The sequence below is a fragment of the Leptodactylus fuscus genome, chromosome 3, assembly GCF_031893055.1.
Source record: "Leptodactylus fuscus isolate aLepFus1 chromosome 3, aLepFus1.hap2, whole genome shotgun sequence".
In the NCBI taxonomy this organism is placed as follows: domain Eukaryota; kingdom Metazoa; phylum Chordata; class Amphibia; order Anura; family Leptodactylidae; genus Leptodactylus; species Leptodactylus fuscus.
Window position 1 is genome coordinate 237,855,991 of NC_134267.1, and position 8,887 is coordinate 237,864,877.

An 8,887-nucleotide genomic window follows, 5' to 3' on the forward strand; every position below is an offset into this window, starting at 1 on the left:
TGGTTAATTTTTTGACTTGATAAATTCCTTTTGATTCATGCTTACATTTACTTAGTATTCGGCACTACTTATAGGGACCCTCTGGCACTGTTTTTAAGGAATGCCTAGTATTTATAGACCTTTTTTAGGTGCAAAGCTTTGTCCATGGCACACAGTGATTCTGAAGGGTTGTCAGCTATGATCTAGGACAGGGCTAGGCAATAGGGTCGAGCGATCGGCGATTGAGCAAATTTCACGATCGGGATCAGCTGGAAAATGATCGGAAATCGGATTTTGAAATCTCAAGATTGGATCAACCACACTGTATATATAATATACGATTAGGGTTGAGCGATCGGGAAAGATCGGATCCCGATCGGCCATCGAGCCAATTTCGCGATCGGGATCAGATGGAAAATGATTGGAAATCGGATTTTAAAATTGATCCTCAAATCTCAAGCTCGGCTCAACCCCAGTAGGCAACCTCCGGCACTCCAGCTGCTGTAAAACTACAACTCCCAGCATGCCTATTTGCTCTGCTGTTCATGGAACTCCCATGGAAGTGAAAGTATCCTGTCGTTGACCCCAGATCAGGAGTATCCGGCAGCCGCTCTTCCCTATTATTAATAGGACACCCGGACTGTTTTTATTTGATAGGACATACTTAGTCTTCTGACCGGCACAGGATGTAACTGAGTCGGACGCCTGCAGAATGTCACTGGAAAACCCGTAATCTTCAGGACTTTGCTGTTCTGTCCAAACAATAAATATGAAATAAATCCTGGAATGCGCAGACGGGGAGAGGTCGGAGCTCCACTAATGTCTCATGGCTCCATTACTAAAGAGAAGACAAGTTCTAGGGTAGATATTGTGGCCACATGGGGTCGTAGACAGATTAAAGGAGCCATGGGTTATATTATAAGACAATCAACCAAAACTTAAGACCCCAAAATGGATCTGGAGTACAAAGTGAGAATATTGGAGCAGTCTAGTGAGTGCGGACTTCATGTCCGGAGACCTTGGCTGTGAGTTTCCAGCTCATCAAAAGCAGCTTTACACAGAAGACTGGGCTGAAGTTCCTTTACAAGAATGTGAAAGACGCATCTCCTGTTATCGGAAGCGTGCCTGGCCGGAGCTGCTGACGGTGGCTAAATTTAAGGGGGCAGATACTTTAAACATGCTTTTTTCGGAAGTCCAATGAAAAGCAACAACATTTTTTAGCCTCGTAATCTCAAAATTAGTGAGGTCCAAGAATGGTGCCACGTATACTAGAAGAGGGGCGGAGGACATCATTGGGACATAGGAATGGTGTAGAGTCTTTTCCGGAGAAGGGACTTCCTACCCTCCGCCAGATGTGCACAATCGATCGGCGCCATTTCTATTGCGTGGTTTGGTTTGGGAATCTAACAGGTGTGAAGTTTTGAAGACCCCATGTTTGGTTTTGATATTAATGGGTGTCCCAAATCATCAGTTATTAGACGTAAATGGCGTAGATTGTACCAATACGGTAGACATGGGTGTATGGTCTCTAAAACCTGTAGTGGAAAATATACAGTGGTATAGTCTAGGTATGGAAGTACATATGTTGGTCTGATATACTGTAGTAAAATGGTCCCCTATATATGTATAATTACGGTTGTATACAGTCATATATTTGGTGTTATGGTTGCTGCTAGAGAGGGCTACAAATCTATAGAGCCCCCATGAACCATGTAGGTCATGGTGTCCAAAACGCCAATTTGGTCAAAGAAGGGACCTGCCGATGGTCAGCAAAGATTACCCATAAACTCTGCTGTAAGACAACGTATATGAGGAAGATGCCATCTCGAGCTAGTCCTTGAACGAAGAGGAAGCAACATGCCTTGCCTAGACCCAGACTTTAGTGGTAGCCCCATTGGTGTTTTAGAGACATGGAAAGGGGTTCAAGTGATGGTTAGCGAGCGAACCCTAATGTTGCTGCATTGACTACTACTTGTTCTGGTTATTGTTGTGAGTGCATAGACGGATCATCTGTTACCTAAGCATTACTGGTTCTTGGACCCTTACTGTGCGTGAGATCTACAGAGAAACTCCAAAGAGGAGTGGGAGGAAATGGAGGCTTCCTCCCCACTGGTGTATAGCAAAAGAGTTAGTCAACTGTTATATGTGCTGTTCACGATTGCTATATTGTGTGTATGGGTTGTATGGTCCCTATAGGCAGTTTAGTAGTGATATATATAGTGGTATGGTCCTTGTATAGGTGTTGTGGTAGACATGGTTGTATAATCCCTATGTAACGCAGTGGTTTATATGGTCCCTCTATAGGTATAGTGGTAGATACAATTTTATGGCCACTATAGTGTAGTATATATGGTAGTAATGGTAATATACCCTCTGCATAGTGGTAGATGTAGTGCTATGACCAGTGTATGGTGGTAGATCTGGGCGAGTGGTCAAGTTATGTACCCTATTCGGTGTTATTTGGAGGCCCCAGTGCTACTGAACGTTCCTCGTAGCCATAATTTCAGGAATTTTATCCAAGTCCCTGGGAGTTTTGTGGTCATCTATGTAAAAATTCTTCTCCTACAGTACACTTGGCTGGATCTCTGTTCTCAGCTGCTTCTGTAACCACACGGATGATGATTGTGCAAGAAAATGTTATAACTGCACTGTTATCCTATACTCCTATACACTGTATCTCCGGCTATGGCGGTTATATGCCAGAGGTGTCTAATGAGAGTATAGGAGGGAACATATGGAGGCTATATGTGGCACAGGCCTTCATATATATGTATGTGCATCACCATGTGGCCACCAACCAGCTGTCACTTTGGCAATACTTTCACTGTCGTTGATCACTGGGCATATTAGCATTAACCCCTTCAGAACTTCATTGGTGCTACTGTTAACAATTACTATCCGAGGCCCCCCAGAAATGTTATCAATTCACCTTCATACCCCTTCACAACACAAAACCAACAGGGTTTAGGCCCTAGACCACCAGGAATATTATCATTGACCTCTTCATTACTGTAGACCACCAGAGATGTTATCATTGACCTCTTCATTACCATAGACCACCAGAAATTTTATCATTGACCTCTTCATTATTATAGACCACTGGGAATGTTATCACTGACCTCTTCATTACCATAGACCACCAGGAATGTTATCATTGACCTCTTCATTACTATAGACCACCAGGGTTGTTATCATTGACCTCTTCATTACTATAGACCACCAGGGATGTTATCACTGACCTCTTCATTACTATAGACCACCAGGAATGTTATCATTGACCTCTTCATTACTATAGACCACCAGGGATGTTATCATTGACCTCTTCATTACTATAGACCACCAGGGATGTTATCACTGACCTCTTCATTACTATAGACCACCAGGGTTGTTATCATTGACCTCTTCATTACTATAGACCACCAGGGATGTTATCACTGACCTCTTCATTACTATAGACCACCAGGGTTGTTATCATTGACCTCTTCATTACTATAGACCACCAGGGATGTTATCATTGACCTCTTCATTACTATAGACCACCAGGGATGTTATCATTGACCTCTTCATTACCATAGACCACCAGGAATGTTATCATTGACCTCTTCATTACTATAGACCACCAGAGATGTTATCATTGACCTCTTCATTACTATAGACCACCAGGAATGTTATCATTGACCTCTTCATTACTATAGACCACCAGGAATGTTATCATTGACCTCTTCATTACCATAGACCACTAGGAACGTTATCATTGACCTCTCATTACTATAGACCACCAGAAATGTTATCATTGACCTCTCATTACTATAGACCACCAGGAATGTTATCATTGACCTTTTCATTACCATAGACCACCGGGAATGTTATCATTGACCTCTTCATTATCATAGACCACCAGGGATGTTATCATTGACCTCTTCATTACCATAGACCACCAGGAATGTTATCATTGACCTCTTCATTACTATAGACCACCAGAGATGTTATCATTGACCTCTTCATTACTATAGACCACCAGAGATGTTATCATTGACCTCTTCATTACTATAGACCACCAGGAATGTTATCATTGACCTCTTCATTACTATAGACCACCAGGAATGTTATCATTGACCTCTTCATTACTATAGACCACCAGGAATGTTATCATTGACCTCTTCATTACCATAGACCACTAGGAACGTTATCATTGACCTCTCATTACTATAGACCACCAGGGATGTTATCATTGACCTCTTCATTACCATAGACCACCAGGAATGTTATCATTGACCTCTTCAGTACCATAGACCACCAGGGATGTTATCATTGACCTCTTCATTACCATAGACCACCAGGAATGTTATCATTGACCTCTTCATTACTATAGACCACCAGGAATGTTATCATTGACCTCTTCATTACTATAGACCACCAGGAATGTTATCATTGACCTCTTCATTACCATAGACCACTAGGAACGTTATCATTGACCTCTCATTACTATAGACCACCAGGGATGTTATCATTGACCTCTTCATTACCATAGACCACCAGGAATGTTATCATTGACCTCTTCAGTACCATAGACCACCAGGGATGTTATCATTTTTTTTTTTTTAAATGTAGATTGTGAGCCCCACATAGAGCTCACAATGCACATTTTTCCCTATCAGTATGTCTTTTGGAATATGGGATGGAAATCCATGCAAACACGGGGAGAACATACAAACTCCTTGCAGATGTTTTATGCCCTTGGCGGGATTTGAACACCAGGACTCCAGCGCTGCAGGGCTGCATTGCTAACCACTGAGCCACCGTGTGGCCCCCCAGGGATGTTATCATTGACCTCTTCAGTACCATAGACCACCTGGAATGTTATCATTGACCTTTTCATTACTATAGACCACCAGGAATGTTCTCATTGACCTCTTCAGTACCATAGACCACCAGGGATGTTATCATTGACCTCTTCAGTACCATAGACCACCAGGAATGTTATCATTGACCTCTTCAGTACTATAGACCACTGGGAATGTTATCATTGACCTCTCATTACCATAGACCACCAGGGATGTTATCATTTACCTCTTCAGTACCATAGACCACCAGGGATGTTATCATTTACCTCTTCAGTACCATAGACCACCAGGGATGTTATCACTGACCTCTTCGTTACCTCTCCAGTAAGGAAATCTCCTTTTGTCTTCTCCACTTACCTTTTTCCTTATGGTCACCTTATATATTAATAAATATGACACAGTGTACTCTTGTGTGTCCTTGTGGCATGTCAGGTGATGTGAGGCCCACACACTGTTTTTGTACAGGGGCCCTTAGTTGTCGGTGTTCACCCCTGTATAGAGTTAAATAGCAAATGAAGACAGATGACTCAGACGTAAGAGGAAATCAGCAGATTTCACCAGCCGTGTGCCCAGCTGCAGAGCCGCCAGTCAGCACTTCAGTCTCCTGACACATACACTCAGCCATCTTGTAGAAATAAAGGAGATTTGTCAGCAGGATTTATATTTATTATGTAATAGAAATTGCATGTGACACATAGGGGCACAGACCGGGGGAAGGGCATGCCCCCAGACCACCACACTCCCTGCAGGTGCCCCTATACAGTAACATATCTAATAACATAACATATCTAATGGCTAGTCCACTTTTCTAATCAATATTTTACCTGTTTGTGCCATTGGAAGCTATTTTGAAAACATTCACTTATGTCACCTCTTTAGTGTATGGTTAGGCTGCGTTTTCAGTGATGTCATCACTTTCTTGTGATGTCACCACTCTCTGATCTTTTCCCCTGACTATAGGGGCTGCATTTTCACTGTAGGGTTTTTCTGACTACAGAATAGATATTTTTTCCTTTCACACCTGAACAGTTTGTGCCGTGAATATTTTCATTTCTTTGATCCATTTTGACTCCATACAAGCAAATAAACTCTAATTCCCTGTCGTCCTTACCAGCGGCACAATGTGGGGTATTTCGTGCCCCTGTGTGCTGGTAGGACAGGCGGAGTTTTAATTAGCCATGTATTAATTTCACATGGCTCGTTCCCTTTAAGAGGGCACAGATACCTCCCCCCTGTGTGTTTTTTTCTGTCCTGTGTAAAGGATCGGACAGGTGGAGAGGACTCTGTGTCCTCCTAAAGAGAAAGAAGGAAGAAGTTGTAAGTTGCAGGTTCTCACCTGTTCAAATCAAGCACTCTGGCCTGCTGGACTTCTGTGTCAGTCCTGCAGGGAGAAGAGGGGTAAGTTTAAAGGCTCCTTTATCTCTTCATATATCCCTGCCTCCCTCCCACAATGTTTGCCTCATGTATCCCCGTCAGTCCCATCTTGTTTGGGCTCTGTGGAGCCGCGCACCGCTGGCGTGTACGCACGGCTCCAGGAATGGGTACTTCCGTTTTCGTGGAACCTTCTCTGTCTAGGAGGTTCCCGGCCGGGCGCTCATAGAGGTGACACCGGCACTTCCGGTTTCGGCATCCGCCGCTCCGGGACCACGCAGACAGCGGTGCAGTGCGGCTATAGAGGCAAGGTATGTGCCAAGGGTCTGTTGGCTAGGGAGGGAGCAACTCATAAGGCCTGAGAGTGCTCTCAGGAGGGCAAGGAACGGAGCTCACATATTTTTTTGTTAAGCCACGCCCCTTTCTGGATACAGGGCTGTAAACAGGGGCATGGCTGCTTCCCTCATTGCCTGCTAGTTTAATCCACTAGCTGGTTCCGTGTTGTGGCTCGTGTTACTGCTTCAACTACACTTGTTCTAGTGCAAACTCGACTGAAGTTTGGTAAGTTGTCTGACTGAAGCTGGGTGAGTCTCCTTATATGGTTCCTTGAATGTACTCCTTTATGTTCCGTATCCTATGCTTAGGTATCGCTGAAAGCTAGTTTCTTTGTCATGTCTTCGTCTTCCACCCCTCCGGGGATCAAGTGAGACGGATGAAGTCTTCAAAAAGAGACATCTGGCTTGTATTGAATGTGACGTTCTACTCCCTGATAGTAGGTGCGGTCTTTTTCGTCTGCTAATTCTCCCAATGGTGGGAGTATCCTGAATGTCATTTTTTGCCTCTAGGCTATGACTGGTCATGCTGCCAGCAATGCAGGGGACCTCTGCGGGAGGAACCCGTTACCAGTGATATGGTAGCATAGGTCAAGGAGTACATGGTGAGTACGTTAGCCGCTAAAAGGGGTAGGGTCCCCACTGGCTTCTAAGTATCCTTGTTTTTGCAGGATGATTCCTTAAAGGATATCCGTACATCACTGGCTCAGCTCACCAAGAAACAGTGCATGAGAGGCGTTCTGTTTCGCTGCCCTCCCTGGAGTGCCTCCAGGTGGAGGATGAGTCCATATCATCGGACGACCAGTCCTCCTGTTCCAGCAGACCCATTTTTTCATCGTGAGAAGACTAATAAGCTGCTGAAGGCCATCTGGTCGTGGGACCAGATTGGCGAGGGGGAAGCCTCTGCGTCCACCTCTGAAAAGCGGAGGGTTTTTCAAGTGGACGCCTCCATGGCCAGTTTAATGGAACAAGAGTGGAAGCAGCCGGAGGAAGCTTATGTCACCACCAGGGCTTTCAAAGCAGTATATCCAATTGATTCCTCCCAGCTGGATCGCTGGGGTCCTCCGCCCAAGGTGGATTTGGCCATCTCAAAGCTCTCCCGTCGCACTGTCGTGCCTATCGATGATGGGTCAAACCTCCAAGATTTGCTCGATAGGAGAGTGGATTCAACACTCAAGAAGGCGTATTCGTCTGCTTCAGCCCAGATGGCAGTGGGCATCGCCTCCACAGAAGTAGCTGATAAGCTTCAAGCCCGGTTGGACCGTCTGGAGCGGGACATCGACTCCGGGGCCAACAGGGATGTCATCCTGGCGTCCATGGGGGAATTCCGTCTCGCTACGGATTTCCTGAGAGAGTGAGCAAGACAGAAGGTGAAACTGGCTTCCAAGACCATGGCTCTGAATACCGCTGCCAGGAGGCCCTTGTGGCTCAAAACTTGGCGGGCTGATGTCACCTCCAAATTTTCTTTATGCTCCCTCCCCTTTCAACCAGGGAAGATTTTCGGCCAGGGGCTGGACGACCTGATGGAGGGGCTGGCTGAAGGTAAAGGCAGGTCGCTACCACAAGCGACCAGAAGAAGAAGGCTTTCCCCTTCTAGGGGTCGAGAGTCTACATCCCAATACAGGCCTCAGCAAGGTAACCAGAGACGCTTCAGATACCGCCCAAAGGGGCGGGGCAAGGGGTCCCCAAGGAAGACCCTAAGAAGAAGGGGTTTTGAGGAGGCTTCGCTCTCTGTGTCCAGCTCTCCCGTAGGAGGGTGCCTTTCCAAATTTTTCCGTGGCGTGGCATCTTCACATTTTGGATCCATGGGTCCTTCAGTTCGTTCAGCGGGGGTACGCAATAGAGTTCTCACACCCTCCTGTGGACCGGTTCATCACTACACGGGTTTTACCAGTTCTACAACAGGTCTGCCTGGAGGCTTCCGTGGCAGAATATTTTGCAAAGGGGGACCTGGAAAGGGTCCCTCCCTCAGAAGTGGGATAAGGAATTTATTCACCCGTATTCCTGGTTCCAAAGTCCACAGGAGGGTGGCGGATGATTATAGATCTTCGGTTCCTCAACCTTTTCATAAAGGGAAAGCCATTCAGGATGAAGTCCATAGACTCAGTAACCAACTTTCTATTGCGCGACGAGGTCATGGTCACCCTGGACCTGAAGGATGCCTACTTACATATCCCCACCTTCCCGCCACACAAGAAGTATCTACGCATAGCCATTCTTATGGCTGGTCACAGAGAGCACCTACAGTTCACTGCTCTGCCATTCGGCATATCGTCAGCCCCGTACGTATTCACCAAGATGGTCGCACCAGTTACCGCCACCCTCAGACTGCAAGGCCTCTTCGTGGTTCCCTACCTCGAC